The 20,523-nt window shown below is 43.3% G+C and overlaps 1 protein-coding gene across 1 annotated transcript in view; it reads right to left on the bottom strand.

Annotated features, from left to right (window-relative positions):
* The window catches only part of AS3MT (arsenite methyltransferase), a 228,030-nt gene that overhangs the window by 167,249 nt on the left and 40,258 nt on the right, over positions 1-20,523 (bottom strand). The window lies entirely within an intron of this gene.

The raw sequence follows: 20,523 nt of genomic DNA, 5'->3' as shown, positions 1-20,523 counted from the left end.
TTGAGCGACAATAAACCACAATATGCTACATACTGTGTACATATGCATTATTTGTCAGTTGCCATAGTATCCAGTGTGGGTGTTTAATTACCCCTGCTGGTTGAAGGTGGTTGTTATTACAATTTATTTCTGGGGACTAGGACGTATTTTTCAACATCATATTTCAAACCAAATCAATTGAGAGAAATGCAGAATTGGGAGAAAGAATAAAAGAAAGACATGAAAACACAGACCAAATTGAGAAATCAGGGATGAAAAAGAACCTCCAACAGTAAGATAAAGAGACAGGAAGGGCAGGGTTAAAGAAAGAGGCATGGGGTGGAATCAAGACTAGTCCCTCGGGTATAGGAAACACTGACATTCTGCAGCACCAGGCTCCTACGAGAAACTTTGAGTTCGTGAACTTATTTTATTATTGTTTATTTATTTTTATACAGCACTAAACTAATCTGATACAGTGTGTTTAACCAATACCTTCAAAATATCGTTTGACTGATGGTTGCTATAATATCATAACATAAGGTTTAATTTTTAGGTTGGTGGGTATATGCTGTTGTGAGGGACTATGGATTGTGGAGGGCAATATAATATGTAATCGAGGATATCCCTGAGATATTTGAATGTGCATCTTAACAATGGTTATTTTAATGTATTGTACGATTGTATTGCACTTGCACTTTTATGGTCTATTGACCGAAATAAAGTATTCAAATGGAAATAATATCCACTCATGACCCAAGGAAAGTGTGAGAATATTGTTCATCATTCTTTATAAAAAGTGGGTGGATATTTACAATTAGCAAATTGTACACTTTTTGTATTTACAAATAAAATATGGTTATCAAAGAGTTGCCTCAACTTTCTTTTGGGCAGGTGCAATTGGGGCGGTGACTCCCCTACCCCACCACCGTCGAGAATCCTTGGCTTGAGGAGGCCAGCCAGTCTGCGGCTAGCTCTGGGAGCCAGGGCAAGCCCCGGAGCTGCGCTGATCGCGGAGCCCCCCACGACCTGGGAAAGCGGGGCTGAACCATAATAAAGGCCTCCCACCGTGATTACTTCGCTGAGGACAGGCAGGCCGGTACGGGGAGGAGGTTGAGATCCGCCCCCGGGTATAAATTGCTGCCCACACCTAGGACTGTGCGAGTTTATTAGTTGGTGTTGACCCCCCTCTCCCTCTCGGAGCACGACTGGGGGGGAGCTCTTTCTGGAAAGCTCCTTTGAAAACTGCGATCGAATTAGAGTTGCACAGGCCCAAGCGAAGGCTTGGAAGAAACGGGACGTTAAGGCTGAGGTCGGTGAGGGCATGGAAAGCTCCTACGGCCCCAGTGGCCCTGAGGGGAAAGTGCATTACCCGTGGCAGAGCGAATGGTGCTATGGCCCCCCTGTTGGTGGTGTGTTGCCCGGGCCTGAAGAGGTGTCGAGAGCTGGTCGCCTGCCAGGGGCCTGTGGATGGGCGGACTGACTAGGCCCACACTTTGAGGCATATATCAAGTGTCTGCAAGGAAAGAAACATTTAACAGTAGTCCCACCCGAGCACTGAAGATATATAGCACGCCTGGTCCTTACAAGATGACAGCCTTAGCTAATATGGGGAAGCCGGACAGAACCCAGTCCAGGCTGACTTTTGAAAAAAAGACTGGAGAGGACTGAGGATAGGAATGCCACAGTGACCCCGGCTGAGGTATAACCGCTAGAGGCTACGCAGCAGGCCATGCAGCATAACCTGACGCATGGTCCTCGACGGAGTATTATAACCCGGCTCCTCTACTAAGTCACACTTTATTGTAGTGTGCCTTACATCTTGGATTGGATATTACACACTTATTATCGACACAAGTATTATCTTGAGCTTGTGCGAATTGTTATTCAAAACACCATGGACATGGTTATTTGATTTGATACCTTACTTAGGATGCCGTACTGGAATGGTGGATCTATCGAACGTATTTTGAGTCTTGAAAAAGTCATTGTACCCATTTAGTACAGACGAAACACGTGTTGGCTGCCTTGGATACTGGACGGCTGTATCTTAATACTGGATATTGGGTCTTCAAATTAATAAAGAGGAGAATTTTGGAAAACTCTGTCAACTACTTCATCCTGTCCGGTGATTTCTATTGAATATTGTGAATCCTCCAAAGTCTTTTCTTATATGATCTGTATACTCATCTTAAGGAATTGGTTCTTAGACCAAATGGCATATGGATGGACTTTTGTACTCATTTTGAAATAAGGGTGTGCTTAAAAGCTGATTCTCTCTAAACAATCATGCAGCATAACCTGCAGTCAATTGATGGGAAAATTGACACATTAAAAATCCGGATGGACCACTTCAGTGCGAAGCTGGAGAAGCACACGGGACGCCTAAATGAAGCCAAACAACGCACATCTTCTACGGAGGATGAGGTGCGCATTGTGAGTACCAAATGTCTCAATATGGAAAAAGGTATTGGCCATCATACAAGCTACAAATGAAGACTTAGAAACATGCTCCTGACATAACAAATGGATGGACACCTATGTTGAAACATTGCTGGCAGAAGTCTTTGGAGGTGAAACCTTCTCATCCCGTGCTAGTTGAGGAGCGGGTTAATGGCCAAGCCACCGCCGTGGGCCCCCCTCGCCCTATCATAGCAAAACTGTTGAACTACAGGGAATGGGATGCGGTTCTCAGAATGGCCAGAAATAGACACATTGTCACATATCAGGGAATCTCCATAACCTTCTTCCCTGACTTTATGGCCAGAGTTCAGGTGACACGAAAGGAGTTTCTCCCAATAAAAAAGCATGCAAAGATCCTTTATGCCATGCTGTATCCGGCTCGACTGCGCATAGAGCATCCCAGCAGCTCCAAGATCTTTACATCAACCGAGGCAGCAATGGACTATGTAAAAGAGATAACAGCACGGCAGCGGGAAAATGTGGAAGGAGATGAGCACCCACTACAGAATGACAGCAGCAACAATACTCGAATACCAGCGGCCACCTGGTCCTGGTGGATAGATGCAGTCTTGATGCCCTATCTGTGGGGGGTGACGCTTGAGGGAGGGTGACGTGGCTGGGGGAGGGTCCGGTAGGAGGCCCCTTCCCCTCTGTTGCCCTGCCAAGCGGACTTCAATGGACCAGTAAGATGAGCCAAACTGAAGATGGCCGGGTGAGTCAGCATTTGAACTCCAGTGATGCCCCAACTTATATACTGGTGGAATTTGGCGGGGAGCTACCGCTCTGTATCCTACATCCCTCACTTGTCTGAATCTGATTACTGTCATTGATAATCATAAGTTTTTTGGGCCATCTCCCTTCCACCAGGAGGTCTGAAGGGTCTCTAGCTGCCCCACAATAGTAAATCTCCAAATGTTGGCTCAACTACGGTGGGCCCGTGGTGCACAGGCCTGGATACAGATACATTTGTTTGTGTTACTGGGAAAGTTAATAATATGGGATGTCTTCGGCATGATTGGGATGCTGAAGTGGGAGGGTATTTGTTAGTTGTGGGGTAAGTACTGAGCTCACAGTGGACATTTATGATGTTATCAGGAACATGGACATGACAGGTCGGGGAGACACACTGCACAACATAAAATAATACTGCCAAAGTAACCGGGAATATGTCGCAAACCAGATATTGCTCTTTTCATGGAATGTAAGGGGCTTGAACAATCCTCGCAAGATTCGTCAAGTACTGGCATACTTAGATCATGATGCTATACAGATAGCGGTCTTACAAGGAACACACCTCACTAAACATACAGAAGCTGCAGTGGGTGCGAGATGGGCATTAATATTAGTGGCCTCCTATTATTCCTCGTACTCTAGAGGAGTACTCCTGTTGATAAAGAAAGGGTCTCCATTTGTGCTCACGCACTCAGAAATAGACAAACAAGTCAGGTGTATCATTGTACAGGACAGATTGTGCGATACTTGGCTAATCATAGTGAATACCTATGGTCCTAATCCAGAGGGGCTTGAGTTTTTCACGCAGATATGGTCCAAACTACACTCTTTACCCCCCACGGCCATTATAAGGGGCGGGGCCCTAAATATTTGCCTAAATCTGGCTCAGGATATGTCGGGAAAATCTGACCGCCCTGGGAAACAGGAGGCAAGCATAGTCTGAGACAGTATGCCCAACAATGGGCTGCTGGATCTCTGGAGAATGTGAATCCCTAGTGGGAGGGTAGGAACGTTATCATCGACACACAACATGTGGTCCAGGTTGGATTACTGTCTAGCTACTCCCGCGATAAATGCATGGACAGAGGACATGTGTCATATGTCCAGGATGCTCTCCGAACATGCTCCAGTAAGGTTAACACTCGCATTTCCACCTCGTAAGCAGAGGAGTTTTGGCTGGAGATTCCCTGCAGCTGCATTATTGGACCAGGTCTTCCGTGTGGAGATACGCAAGGATAAAACAGATTTTTTTCATACAATACTGGCACAGTGTCGGGTGCAGATATATCATGTGAAGCATTTAAGGTTACTATATGAGGAGTCTGCATTGGCAAACAGGGAGGAATGCTGAGAGACATACACCAGCAACTGCAGGGACTGGAACTGGGCATTCAGGGCTTGGAGAGACGCTATGAGGAGACACCCACACAACAGACTCTAGTAGACATTAGGGGCAAAATGCCAGTCTACCAGGAAATGGACGACCAGGAGATTAAATAATTTAACCGGTGCCAGGAGGCGAGATCAGAGGATAAAGGAGGCCGACCTGGCCGCAACCTCGTCAATAAACTTTGAACCCTATGAGCACCTAGATATATTTAGTACAGATAAGGGACACCCAAGGGAGACCATACTATGACACACACTCCATTATATAAACTTTCCAGGTATTCTACACCAATCTGTATGTGCCACGCACCTTAGCTACGGTGCCAGAAGTCGCAGAGTATCTGGAAGATATAGATAGCACTTGCATGGCTATCCCTGGGTCAGCGGGAATATTTGTCACAACCTATCACATCAGAAGAGAGATCCAAGAGGCAATTTGCTCGCTGCCTAATGGAAAGGCTCCGGGTACGGACAGACTAACTGGAGAGTTTTACTAAGAGTTTAATGATCTCCAAGAGCCACACCTGCATAAAATGTACTCTGAAGTGTACATTAAGGGTCTGCTACCCTCTTCATTGCTTAAGCCCTGCTTATTACATTGCTTAAGCTGGATAAGTCCCCAGAGCAATGTGGCTCCTAAAGGCCACTTTCCTTAATCAACACTGACGCTAAAATACTAGCTAAGATTCGGGCCATTAGGTTACAGCTACTTTTACATACACTAATATTACCAGACCAATCTGGGTTCACAGCCACCAAATCCACTACACTTAACCTATGCACCATATTTGCTCTTTTTCACCAACTGGAACCCTCTATGTCCACAGTGGCAGTGCTGCTTGACGTGGCCAAAGCTTTTGATACTATAGAGGGGGCATTCCTCTTCGGGATATTGCAGCGAATGGGCATCCTCCAAACATTTATAAAATGGATAACATTGTTATACATAAAGCCAAGTGCGCGGATCAAAATAAATGGCACAGTGGCATCCCCATTACGAATTGGCAGAGGAACATGACAGGGCATCCAGCTGCGCTAATCAGAGAATATGTCCACTTTGAATATTATGAGGGATTGTGCATTGATTGGACAAAGTCGGTTATCATACCTTTAACCCCAGGAACACGTCAGTTCCCAATTGAGTTACCCTCAGATTGGATTCGCAACCATGTAAAATACCATGGAGTCTGGATTCATAGAGATCCAGACACGGTAATTCGGAAGAATTATGGGAAGGCTGTGGCACGACTAGAAGAGAAAATCACCAAATGGATTAAACTTCCCTTGTCGATTGCAGATAGGCTAGCTCTCCTAGAAAATATTGTCCTTCCAAAGTTTCATTATCTATTTATAAATATCCCGATTGTGCTGCCCACACACTTACTGAACACTATACGTTCGCACATGATAACACAGGTTTGAGCCGGCATCTGCCTCACTTGGCGATTGAGGCAGATGATACACACCCCCTCCCAGTGATGGCCCTCCTGCCTCAAAGGAGGACGGGCATCCCCAGCTCCAAGATCAATACAGTCAAATATGGGCCTGGCAAACATTGGGCACCTGGGCTCAGAAAACGCCATTGTATGCACCAGCACTCCGACTTGCATATCACTCAAACTTATCAGTCACACATGATGCTGGTGCGTTGGCACTTTTAAGAGATGCTGGCTGTAAAACTATGGACGATCTATTTCCAGAGGAGTCCTTCATCACTCTGGAAGATTTTGCTGCCAGCCAACCCCAAACCCCCCTTCTGGAATTCACATATGCCCACCTACGGGATGCATTGAAGCATCTGTTTGCATTCTTCCCTGCAGAGCAAGCAACCCTGGGCTCCCTTCAGGCTCTGCTCACTACCACCACTTGGAAGCAGCTTATTGCTGAGCTATACAATGCCGCACTCTTGGAAAGAGGGAGGGACGAGCAGGTGGCCCTTGATAGGTGGAACGGGGTCCTAGACAATCAACTTATACTGAAGGAGTAGGGCTCTTACACACTTACTGGCAAGCTTACCCCAAACTGTAACCTCCATATAATACACTTTAAGCATCTCAAACAGACATATTACACCCCAGCTAAACTATTTTGCTATGGTCTCTGGCTGGATGCTAATTGTGGTAGGTGTGGAGCAGGGAAAGCAGATTTCTTTCATTTAGCATGGGCATGGCTTAGAATCAACCAGTACTGGGCAGAGGTCGCAGAGGTCACAGGAGCCCTCACTATTATGATATTGGAAGTAGTCCCCCAAAGACCACAAATATGCTTACTGGGATAGGTCAGATAGCTTCAATCAATACATAGGAAATTTGTAGCCATTGCACTCTTGCTTGCTAAAAGGAGAGTGTCCATTTTCTGGGAACAAGGCTCTACACCAAAAATGACACAGTGGCTCAAAGATATGTCATACTGCAAGGAATGCTTAGAGCTCTATGTTGAGGAGTTACCTTTGGCATCATGCCCGAGGGACATTTGGAGCCCACTCACGGCCCATTTGAGGTCCACATTGCGTGATTCCTGAACTGTTAGTAGTAAAGAATCTTAACATGCAGACCATTACGTTTTGTAATGAAATACAGATCTAGGTATATGTCTCCTCTGTATATGAAAGGATGTCAAAGATAACGCAATGTGTAGCATGGTAAGGTTACTGACATCACTGTGAAATTTCTGTACTTTGTTTCTTGATGCTATTAAAGGAAAACTCAACAAGAAAAAGTAGTCAAAAAGTAGAACCTTTTTGGAACGTTTTGTGGAGATTCGTCAAACGGTGCTGTGCCACAGTAATTAGCAACACAAAAAAACAGGGAAGTTGATATTAAGGTTTTTAATTAATCCACACACAAAAGATATTATATATATATATATATATATAGTCCATGAAAAATACAAAGATTAGAGATAAGTTACAGTTAGGAAAATTTTATTTATTTTTTCCATACAAGCCAGACGTAAACTACACATTAGAAATTCCAAGTATATAGTTATGACTTAAATGTAAAATTTACTCACCACCTTCTAATTACTGTAAGTCATGCACCTACATACACAGTGTTACTCATAACTTACACTTTAATTAACACACCACCTTCAATTTACTATAAGTCGTGCACCTCCGTATACAGTGTTCTCACCTCACTTGCTATACTACATTAACTAGAACTTGCAAATCTACCATGCAATGTGTTCTGAAAAAATCATCTCACTTGAGATGTCAAAAGTGTTGTTCCGAAAGCTATGCTTTAAAATGCTATAAGTTATGTCATATGCAAGGGCATAACCAATGCATTGAGAAGGCGCAAGTTATATCTGGATGCAATGATGTTAAATGGTACATCCAGAGTTTTCACTGGAGTCCAGTAGTTCTTCCATTAAAACCTATTCCATAGGGAAAAATTTAAATCTGATAGCAAATGGTCCACAAGGTTAAAATGAGTGGCTACAGGATGGTCAAGTTTCTTATTAAATATTGCCAATTTGTGATTCTTGAATCATGTACGGACGTCATTCACTGTTAGGCCTACACTTTGTTTTTTACAGCTTTGGCCTTGAAACTGAATCACATAATTAATGCATGTGGAGCGACATGTAAAATGAGGTCTTATTCCATAGGTCCTTCTCGTAACAGAACTAGTTACTGATGGTTTGTAAAATGTATTCACATGTGATACACCCTTTAGAATCTCAGCAATGAACACCTGCATTTGTTACAGCTTGCTTGAGTTCAGCTCTGTAGTTATAATTAGGATTTTCAGAGATAGAAATTCCTCTGATGTTTGACTGTTAATAACTTTGCGTGCGTTTGATGAAACTTTGCAGAACCTATAGCTTATTCTAGTTGGCGGATGATGCAAAGTTTCACTGTGATTGGTCATGGGGGCGCAAAGAGGAAAAGGGAGTCCCAAAACATGTTTCCCCCCCATGCATTTTCCATAGACTTTTGTATTTATAAGTTTATATAGATTTTTTTAAATGTACAGCGTAACCTGGCGCTTCCTAGGAAGTACAATGGTACTTAGACATTTGAAAAAAAAAATTGAAAAAAAAAATATATATATGTTAATAAATAACAGAAATACTCTGTACTACACTATATTTGACATATTAGGGCCAGGTTAGTCACTTAATAACTTACAACCTAAACATACAAATTGAAGTATACATACCACGCATTATCTAAAAAACGTATTTTGGTTACAATTTTGTAATGATTATGACATGATCCTAGAAGAGAAGACTGGCCACCAGTCTTTATTAGGGATGCACCCCAGGAAGAAGACATAAGGGTAGCCTTCTCTCCCATAGTACCCGAGGATATCAGGGAAATTTATGCCAGTGAATGGGATGTAAGACTAGCACAGCCTTATATTGAAATCAAGCAGGGTAGGATGACACTCTATTCCACATTGTATTTCCTTATGAAGGGAGCCACAAGCTCAATACCCTTGAAACCAGAAGCAAAGCGTGGAATAAAAGCAATTCTGATCAGTTACAGTACCAGGGCATAAGATCGCCTTGTCTGTCCCCAATGAACGTGCCCCTTTTTTCCGTCTCCAGACGCCTCCTATAGAATAGTTTTAGACTATAGAAATTTGATTTCACACACTCGAACACATTCAGTACAAAACTTGCAAAGCACAGGTTTAATGACTAACCTGGTGCATAAAAAATACAAAACAACCCTGGATATGTCCAATTGGTGCTTCAGTCAGAACATAGTGCTTGAGAGTGAGAATCTAACTGCTTTCAGTTTTGACGTTGATGGAGAGCAGATTTCATTCCGATGCTTGCCCCTGGGCTATCAGAAAAGTGCTGGCTTGTTTTCTGCACAAATTATGGAGATCTTACAGCCAGATGTATGTATGTATTGTCATACATTGATGATATCTACCTAACTGATGATTTGAATCTATGCCCGATTAAGGTAGACTGAGTAGTGACCATATTAACATTACATGGTTACAAAATAAATTACAAAAATAATAAAAAGATTGCCTACATGACAGTGACCTTCCTAGGATAAGAGTTGACCAGTGATGGCAAGGGTCTAGCTACAGACTTCCTTCAGAAGTGGGCTACCTTACAGCCTCCCAATACACTGAAAAAGTTGCAGTCCCTGCTGGGATTTCTTAACTTTGGATGTACTTATTTGCCTCACTACGCAGAGAGAGTGAAGCCCTGTTATAACCTAATTTCTCCCATGTTCTCATCCAAACAATGGCTGAACGTGCATACTAATATCTTGCATGCTCTGCAAGCAGACATGCTTGAGAATAAATATTTACAGAATAGGGACAGCAAAACCAACCTGGTTATCAAGTGTCATACCCAGTCACTATGGTTACACCTATGTGACTTACAATAAAGGACAAACCACCCCAATTGCTTACAAGTCTCACTTGAATTCCATGGCTAAAGCAAGTTTTGCTACCATTGAAAAAATCCTGATGACCATACAAATAGCCATCTTACGAAAGCATCCTTTGGCGCAGGGAAAACATACCATCATTTTTTCTCCTGTACCAGCACTAGAGGCAGCCATAAAGGTAAGCATACATAATGCTCGTCTTGTGCCCTACACCGGCGATGGGTACAGTGCGTCTCTTCTCATACACAAGCTTTTCTCCAATAGGAACAGAAAGTTGCTCCGACTCCACCTACTTTACCCACTGAGTCATAGCAGAGCATATTTGTAGGAGGCTGGCTTAGTATATGGTGGTCACTTATGTAAGGGTAGCGCCCTGCACTAATCCAGACAACCCTTATGGTGATTTTAGTGGTCTTAGACCACCTTAGAAAGCTCTTTAAGTGGTATCTGTGGAGAGCAGCCTTCAGACTTAGCCCAGAAGGAGCGTAAAGCAGCTTGTTTTACCAGAAATTAATCTTATGGTATGAATTAAGTGAAAAAGAGCCACACAATGTAGTTATAAAAAATATGTTTTTATTATTAACACTCACTAACACAAAGTATTATCTCCTACCCGGAGATATAACACAATACACACAATACTTTGTCAACAGAATATGTAAATAGCACAGAATACACAGTGGTCTCCAGGGGGAAGTCAAACCATGTACTAAAATAGTGGAATTCGAACCACGACTCAAGTAAAGAGTGGACCCAGAAGACGCAGAAGAGTTGGGGCCCCATGGAACTAACCAAGGTGAGTATCTAGGAACCCCACGGAGGTCGTGTGCAGTGTGGGAACACAACGGCATATGCAATGGAAGTCTATGGGTAAGTCGCGGTTGCAAGTTTAAAGAAGGACGACCCTTCCCAGCGGACTCTGAAGAAACTCCATAGAGGACAGAAGGTTGACGAGCCACCTTACCCGTGGATACCCCAGAGACCAGGATACCTACACCAGGGAAGCCGATTGCATAGGTGCGAAGTGGCGTCAGAAACCACTGTAGACCACAACAATGGAGGACTTCAGGGAAGATGCCACTGATGAAGAAGGTGAAAGTGGCCGGTGGAACCCAAAGGCGGATTCAAGATGAGAGGTACCTGCAAGCAGAGGGAACAGTCTATGCCACTCAGGAGTGACCAGGAGGCACGGGAGACAAATGCCCACCGATGTCGGAGATGCAGGAGAGCTTGACAGTGCCCTTAAAGGTGCAGATGTGCAGACCAGGCGATGCTGTAGAAGACCAGGAGCCGTTCACGAGCTGTCACATGTCAGATGTCGAGAGCCAAGGGGTCAGTGTCCGGCAGGGGCACCAACATGCCTTGGCAGTGGCAAACGTAGTCGACGAAAAAGGTGCAGTGTCTGGACCAGCAAGGTCCAAGTGACTCACCACGAGCAGGTAAATCAGAGCAGGCCTGAGCAAGCAGGGGAGCTCACAAGAGTCGAAGAAGACCGTCAAGAGGACCCACAGGCCGGAAGCACAGGGTTCGAAACAGGACCTCGAGCAGATCACCAAAGGATGATGGCCCACGGTGCAAAGGATGCAGTGCAGGCGAGGGTCTTGGCTGCACAAGATGCTTGAGGCTGGAGCTTCTTGGAGTCCGAAGATCTCTGGAGGATAGAGTCAACAAGCCTTTGCAAAAGCAAGTCAACGTGGTGCACAGGGGTTCTGTTCCAGCGGTTCCGACAAGGGATACTGGCCTCGAACTTGGTAATAAACAGTGCGGGCCTCGAGGGAGTTGGAGAACCACCACCTGTGTTGCTGAGCCTTTCGAAGTCCGTGGGAGCCCAGGATCAGCATACCGGTCAGCTTTGTTGCGGTGCCTGCAGATATAGGGAAGTGACTTCTTCACTCCAATGGAGATTACTTTGGGTGTCTTGGATGTCCAGAGGCCTTGTGAAGAACCTGTACGGAGCACAGGCACAGATGTTGCAGCAGACTTGCAGGACGACGAGACCAGGAGCAGCAGGGGTCTTCCCAGTTGCAGTCTTGATTCCCAAGTCGAAGTCCAAAGTGCCCAGATGGTCGAAGTTGAAGTGCTGTTGGATTTGAATCTTGTCCCACAATGAATATAGTGGTCCCACCCAGAGGAGGAGCGGGGCAGTGGGGAGGATACTCCCATGTCCTTTGTCCAGTTTCACGTCAGAGCGGGAGCCAATGGCTCACTGAAGTGGTTTCAAATGGAGTATGCAAGGAGGGCACCAAATGTGCCCTTCAAGCAGTCTGAGTGGCGCTGGCAAGCACCCTCACCAAGTCCCAATACAATAAGTCCTCTCTGGGAGGTGGTCACACCTCCCTGTGACAGGATACCTATTGTCCTACCTTCCTCTGCTCGAGCTTGGCTCAGCAGAAGGAGGGCAGAATCGTGTCTCTGGTCTGCAGCAGCCATAGTTTGCTGTTCGGGTCTAGAAGACTGGTACCCGGGAGCACTGAGGGCCTCCCGAAGGAGCTTTACAGTGCATGGAATCATACCTCCCAAACCTTATACTCTCACACCATTTACGGTGTGGGGGCATGATTCCAACATGTTTGATACCAAACACAGCAGGGTTCAGTACAGCCAGTTTAGAGATGGTCAACGCGTAATGACGCATGGCCACTCTATGTATCGTCATGGCTGATGCATTTACAACCCGGGAAAATATACTCCGAAGGTTGTAGGGGTGTCCTGCTCATGCAGGGGCACCCTCACACTTAGAACCGAGCACCCTGCCTTCAGGATTGTAAGGCCTGCCTGAGGGGTAACTTATAGGTTTTAAGTGCAGCGACCTCAGATATAAGGAAACTTGGAAACTTATATCTGTTGTAAGTGGTGCTAGTTCCAGCTTACATAGGCTGCAATGGCAGGCCTATAGTCACAATTTGAGTAGTCTCTCATGGGATGCATAATACATGCTTCAGCCAATGGGAGACCCCTGGGGTACCTATGCCCTGGGCACCTTAGTACCATATACTAGGGACTTACAAGGGTAAACCAGTAGACAATCCGGAGTGTACCCAAGTACTCACCATGTCCAATTCAGGGAAGAAGCACAGAGACTGGGGACCTGATTAGCAGGATCCCACTCAGACTAGTCAAAAAACATAAAGACACCAGCAAAAAGTGGGGGTGACCATGAAAGCAGATCCTACTTTCCTACAATATTCTATACAGCTGGTTCTGCCAACCTGTGGTAGGAACAAAATACAAAGACTCTCCAGCCTACACAGCAGTACAAGGTGTAGTGAAGCATGGTAAATTAATTCCACAACGTACACACACTAAACTCTTAGGTGACTATATGACAGTACTGCACAACATGCAGAATTACATGTCCTGCTAGTTGCACTGCAAAAGACTGACTTGTCAGTTCCCACACTCAGCCTTCTGTGTGCAAAGTTTCAATGCCGATTTGCAGCATTGGCAGGTGAATGGATTCAAAGGGAAAACCTATAAAGAATAACTGCTTTGGAGAAAGGTAGTTGTAAAATAGGCTTTCACTGGTCCATGTGCGGCACACTTTGGGCCTTCAGAGTGATGGCATTCATGCCAAATGGAACTATGCAGCTGACTTAAGCGGCAAAAGCTGCAATTCAGACTGCTAGAGAAGCAGCTCTAACCAGATCTCAAATGAAGATCGAGACAGATATTTTAAAAGCCGTAAATGCAACCAAGCAAGGTTTGAAACCTCCTACAGGCTTTCATCCCAAATACTCACACACCCTTAATTCAGATAACATTCCTGTATTTACAATACCAGGAGTAGGAGACAGAATAATACCTAATAGTCTGTCTAGACTAGATGTCATCAAAGAAGCCCATGAGGGTTTGGCCTCTGCACATGCAGGAATTAACGTAACAGTAGCCATGCTACAACGCTGCTGGTGGCCTAGTTTATATAAACAGATTAGGAACTTTGTTAGACAGTGTGGCATTTATCAAAATAATAAACCATCCACTGTCAAAAAACCCTCACCAACTCCCCTAATGCCCTCAAACACCCCCTTTTGGGTGATTTATTTGGACCACATTGGTCCCCTCAATTCAGCTAGCTGATACAAGTACATTTTGGGATTGACTGATTAATGTTCTTGATTCCTATGGGTTTGGTCACAAAGAAATGCAAGCCCTTCAGCAGTAGTAAAAGATTTCCAGTGCCTAGTGTCAATGAGGCCAGTTTATTCATTTAATTTAGATAACGGTCCTGTGTTCACCTCTAAGGCTTACAGGGATTCAATGTCTGCTCTGGGAATGTGTGTGCAATTCAGCATCCTGTTCAAAGCTGAATCAAACGGACGTGTAGAGTAAACCAATGAATGATTGAAAAATATTTGACTGGTAGGTTCAGTTGTTAGTTGGTACCACAATTAGAGAGCATTAAATAACTTGCCTAGATGAGTATTGGGAGGACGCACTCCATACAAGGCTCTCTTTGGAGTTCCAATGTATGTGCCTGGCTTCGATAATTCAGGGAAGGTGGCAAATGAAGATAAATTTGACTTGGAGAAACGTTTGAATGTTTTACAGAGTATCCAATAAGTAAGAGACAAGCTAACACAAACTACTCTGACGCTGCAGCCTGTGAACAGAAGGTTACCGCTGCTGCTGATGGGTGGGTTCCAAGAAGAGGGATCTAGTTCAGGAGAGAAGCATGACAAGCAAGCATTTGAACCATCTTACAGATCACCATCACTGTTCTTGGGGTAAAAGGTAACAGAACTGTTATTCTGCCTCACCTGCCTGGCTCACGAAGAAGCAGACAGGCATCTATCGACAACGTTAAAAAGCACTGTGGTAAGTCCTCGACAGCCGACGACCGCAGACACCAAGAAGGATTCAGAGTAGTGCCTCCCAGCCTCTCCTTGCTCAGAATACCCTACCACCTGAACAAACCAGTAACGTTTCTAGCTTGAGTTCCCAGCCAGGGATATTTACAGGGCGGCACTGGCCATACCAGGAGTCGGGCGTTCTCCTGGAAGTGTAGAGGCCGGTTTTGTTACAGGGGGCCAGTTTTGCAGCAGTGCAGCAATATCGGCCCCCTGTAACAAAAGCAGCAAGCAATAGTTTCCAGCCTCCCGGGGCCATGCTGTGCTTCCTCAGGGGCTGGCCTGAGAAAATTGCCACAACTGCTTTGGGTTCCCAGTCCGGTCCTGGATATTTACGCCTAACACTCCACACAGAACATTCAGTGTAACAAGTCCAGCTGATGATGACAGTGGTTGCTGTCCAACAAAATTCCATGAATTACTATGAAATTCCACCTGACGCTATGTCATTTGAACTGGTACTTTTCAAGAGCCTTGAGAGACCAACAATAATGAAAATGACTCTGGATATGTTACAGGAGAGTTTTCAACCCCTTCTACAGTCACTCATTGACAGAGACTGCTTCATGCTTGCCAATGGTTTCATGAAAAGAATGTGATTCCTCTGTGGTCCTACACCTAGATCATTTTGGGATCTTTTCTTTTCATCATGTGGTTATCAACGATACTAGTCGTCCTTCACACAGAAGCCACAGCAGCCTCCAAAAACCGAATCACTACCATCAAGCTGATATACTCTACTGATTTGAGTCAAAACCTGGCAATTCAAGAATATAAATATTGGAAAGCAAATGGTGATGAAAAAGTATTTGGGGAACCAAATTTTGGCAGATCTAAGGCAAACAAGCCTTAGTTTGAACCTGTATAATACAGAAACAAATGATCTTTCTAAACAAAACTATCCAGTAGAGGGGGCGTGGCTTGGCGCCCGGCGGTCATGGCGGCGGATCCGTGTGGCTCCCGCACCGGAGGAATGAAGATGCGCTTTCCCGGACGTTAAAGCGAAGCTGTTGGACGGAGCTACCATGCGAAGCCCTGCTGACGCTGATGCTCACCTCTATACAAGTCTGCAACAACGCGAATGATATGTCTTTAAGGTAGATGCTCGGAAGGAGACCTGCGTGACTGCGGCCGCCATTTTGTTCTTGCCTTCGCGCGTTTTTCCTCACCAATTTCTGTTGAAAGCGTCTCCTCTCTTCTAAAGATAGTGCTTATAGAGACTTACAGCGCTCCATTTCGGCCACATGTCCTTGGGGATCTGTTAATATGTACTTGCTCTATTGCCAATTTATGATTTTATTATTCGTTTTTACAGTTTAATACTGAGGCAGCCATTTTGAGTATTGCTTTGCTTTACTCACACCCACCCTCTGAGGTAGCATAAGAAGTCTGTTGGATTTAACTGCGCTTACCTTTTTCTTCTGTCCACCCTCAGAATGCAGCTTCTCTTGTACATTTTCGCACCTTTCATGTTGCTATGCCTCACATTAGGATTCTGACTTGACTGGTGATAAAGCGATTTTCCAATTGATCCAAGGCTCTCCCCACCATCAGAATTACAACGTTTACGGATGCGCTGCAATGCCGGATGTTGACGGGGTACTGTAAATTTTGCAGCAATTTTTTACCACGCTGTTTTTCCGGCTGATTGTTTTATCGTGCAGATTTGGCTTCTTCAGTTCAACAGCTCACATTTTTTAATTTTTTCCAATAAACTACAATTTTTTCCATTTCATACTTTGATGGGCAGATTGAAAGGATCTTCTTCTAGTGCCTCAAAACCAAAACGTGTTTTTATTAAAAACTCTAAACTATTTTCAGAGATTGCGCAACTGAAGCACGTTGATTTCCTAATGGCAGAAGGTGGCAACAAGTCAATGGATCAGGTGCGGGTTGCACAAGGAAAATCCAATGTGAAGCGTCTGAAGCAGGACCCCCCCTCGCCACCTAAGTCGCACTCTCCAGTCTCAATGGAGATGCTGCTCCAAGAAATTAGATCCCTTCGGCCCTTCATGGAAGAAACTAATCTCAAACTACAATCCATGTCTGATAATTGGTTACAACTTGATACTAGACTCACGGCCGTAGAACAAAATGTCTCTGCCTTTGAAAGCACTACTAAGAATGTTTCCCTGATGCATACGCAAATCTCAACTCTCCAAAAACAAGTCGAAGAGTTGGAAAATCGCAACAGAAGGAATAATTTACGCATTTATGGACTGAAGGAAGGGGTCGAAGGTAATGACGCCATTGCTTTTTTCAAATCATTCCTTCCCAAGGTTCTTCTTCTACCAGAAGGTTCCAATTTAAATATACAGCGTGCCCACAGATTAGGGCGTATTTCTACCAATCCTTCATCCTCACAGAGACCTAGAGGAGTCATTCTGTACTTTTTAGAGTATACTGACCTATTGAAAGTCTTAGCAGCTGCCAAAGCCCTGCAACGGATCTCCTGGTCTGGCTCTCCATTTTTTACTCCAAGGCAACGGCTACCAGACGCAAAGCCTTCCTTGATATGAGACCTGATCTTCGCACCATGAGTGCCAGATACAGTCTTTTTCATCCGTGCGTCTTTAAGGTTACTTATAACAATAGAACAACGTCATATGAAGACCCTAGGCGCCTGCAGAGCTTCATCAATCTGAATAGACATCATCTAATGGATTCTTCAGGTCCCTCTTCATCACATATCACTTGACTTTTTCTGATTTGATTATGACATCTGTTCCTTGCTCCCTTTTATGCAAATTTTTTTCTTTTTTTAAAAAAAAAGTTAAATGTTTCTTATCCTTAGATTTGCAGTTACTTGTTACCTTTTAAATCTTGGTTAACATCCATTAGTTTCAATAATTTGAATATTTTATTCTCTGTTTTATACTCTTACAGCATTCGTCTTATCTGCTCCTTTTTCTTCTTCGCTCTCACAGATTTAATTGTGCCCTGACGTGTTCATTCCCTGGTTTGCGTTGACCCTCGTTGGATGTTCCGTTTGGTCCATGTGGCTCCACCCACCCACGCATTCATGTTCTGTTTTTGTAGGTATGTTATTTGTTTTGTCTCTTTTTGTTCTCTGTCTGTCTCAGATTTCTTTTCCATTTTCTATTCAGGTGACCGGTATTTTCCTTCTCCACCGTTTATCTCTTAGATTTATATCCTCTTCTGATCTTCTTCACTTAAATTCTCCATTCTTTGTTTCGCAGCCTCTCTTTTTGGTTGCACCCACTTTTCTCTTTGCTGGCATACTAAGTTTTCAATCCTGGTTCCCACGGTTTACTTTTACTTTTCCTGACTGTTTTGGGTTGAAAATTCTTTTTTTACCTTCATTTTCTTTTTCTACACATTATTTGTTTTTCTCCCATGAGTTGAACCTTTGTTTTATATCTTTTCTTCAATTTTGTGTTTTCTTTTCTGAATCCTTTGAGTATGATATTCATTACACCAATGTCTCATCTTCTCTTTTTTTATACATTTCCTTAATTGTTGTCACATCCTATATTTTGTCTTATTCTTTTTCCTTTTCTCATTTTTCTTCTCTACTCTCTTCTTTTTCTGCTTCTGCCTATAGTTTTCATCCAGGCTTTCGTTTCTTTATCTTTCACACTTTTCTCTGTCTGAACCTCATATCATTCCTTATTTTCCTCCTTCTTCTTCTAAGTATTTCGTACTTTTATTGTGGAATATTAGATTGTAGTTTCTTCACCCTAATTGACTTTTCTATCTTTCCATTCATTTGTTTTCTCATTTTCTATGCTCCCCAATGCTCTAATTTAGTCGCTTTTTCTTCTCATTTTACTTTACATTTTTATTGTTATTCCAATTTTTTGCATGATATTGGATCTTTGCACTGTTATCTTATATTATTTGTTGATAATTCACTTTATTCTATTGTATTGGATTATAATTTCTTGCTGTTTTTGTCATTTTACTTTGATACTTCATGTCACTTAAGTTAGTCTCGTGGAACATTAGGGGTTTAAACTCCCCTATCAAGAGACAAAGAGTTTTGTCGTATCTAGCTAAATTGAATGCTGATATTGTCTTCTTACAGGAAACCCACCTTACTGATATTGAGTCTCTCAAATTGAAAAGAGGTTGGGTGGGAGAGGCTTATTTCTCTCCAGGAGATGGCAAACGTAATGGTGTGGTAATTCTATGTCGTAAAACCTTATCCGTTGCATTGGTGTCACAGGAATCAGATGATGATGGGAGGTGGCTTATGGTTAAACTTTCTTTAAAGGGGATTTTAATTTCTCTCCTTAACGTCTATGCTCCTACAGGCGGGGACGCTCCCTTTTGGCATAATTTGGCACAGCATATTTCTCAACATATGGAAGATAATTTTATTTTAGCTGGAGACTGTAACCAGGTGTTTGACCCCTTCATGGACAGAAATTCTAGGGTGCCCTTTGTGCCTAACAAATCACATAAGTCTTTTACTCACACCATACATCAACATAAATTGCTTGATGCTTGGCGCCTTTGTAACCCAACCACCAGAGAATATTCCTTTTATTCCTCCTCCCATCATACCCAGTCAAGACTCGATTATGTTTTTGTTTCTCATAATATTTCACAATCTATTACACATGCAGACATTGGCCCTATTCTTCTATCAGATCATGCACCGGTTTCCATTGGCTTTGACATACTCCCTAAGAATGATACTTCTAGAAGATGGCGTTTCAATAATGCACTCCTTTTAGACCCTAACTTCACTACTGCTTTTGTTTCATTCTCCACAGATTATTTTGATAGGAATAATACGGACTCCTTATCTCCAGTAGTCATTTGGGACGCCTTTAAAGCATCTGCTAGAGGTTTATTTTGGATTTTGTAGCAAAAAAACGAAGAGTAGCACGTAAATTGACTACAGACCTTCTTCATCATATTAAAGTATTAGAACATTCGTATTATTCTTCAAAATCAGAAGCAACTCTAAGAACCCTCATCAAGGCTAAATTAGAATTTAATAAAAAATCAACAGAGGATGCTTCACTCTATCTTCTAAAATCCAGCGCAAAATTCTATGGGGGCAAAAATAAAGCTGGTAAAATTCTGGCCAATTACTTAAAAATTCGCCAAAACAAACTAAACATTGAATCCATCTTTGATGAATACTCGGTCTTAAAATTTAAAGATACTGAAATACTACACAAATTCTCCCTCTTCTATAAATCTTTATACTCATCAGAAGCCCATCCCACAGATTACTTACTTTCCCAATTTTTCTCTGACATCCAGAAGTCTCAATTCGCCTCTGTGGATTTCTCCCCCTTAGAATCAAACCTTTCCCAGTTTGAACTTTTAAAAGCCCTCCAAACTCTCAAAAAAGACAAAGCTCCAGGCCCAGATGGTTTTACTGTTGAATTTTACTCTCATTTTCCTACTCTTTTATTGCCTAAACTGCATTCGCTTATCAACTTCTTTTATACTTCGCACAATTCTTCTGGATCATTTTCTGAAGCACATATTTGCCTTATTCCTAAGGAAGGCAAAGACTCTAAGTACTGCAAAAATTACAGACCTATTTCATTGGTCAATGTTGACTATAAAATGTTCTCTAAGGCTCTTGCCCTGCGTCTTGATTCATACCTTCCAAAATTGCTAGGCAAGGAGCAATCTGGCTTTGTTAAGGGACGAGTCATTACAGACAATACACGTCTCTTTTTTGACGTTCTATCCAAGTCTTCATACCTAGATCACCCTCTGGCAGCAATTGCATTGGATGCCGAAAAGGCTTTTGAT

The sequence above is a fragment of the Triturus cristatus genome, chromosome 1_2, assembly GCF_964204655.1.
Source record: "Triturus cristatus chromosome 1_2, aTriCri1.1, whole genome shotgun sequence".
NCBI lineage: Eukaryota > Metazoa > Chordata > Amphibia > Caudata > Salamandridae > Triturus > Triturus cristatus.
The sequence above is the reverse complement of the archived record's forward strand: the minus strand, read 5'-3'. Positions and strand labels throughout refer to the sequence as shown.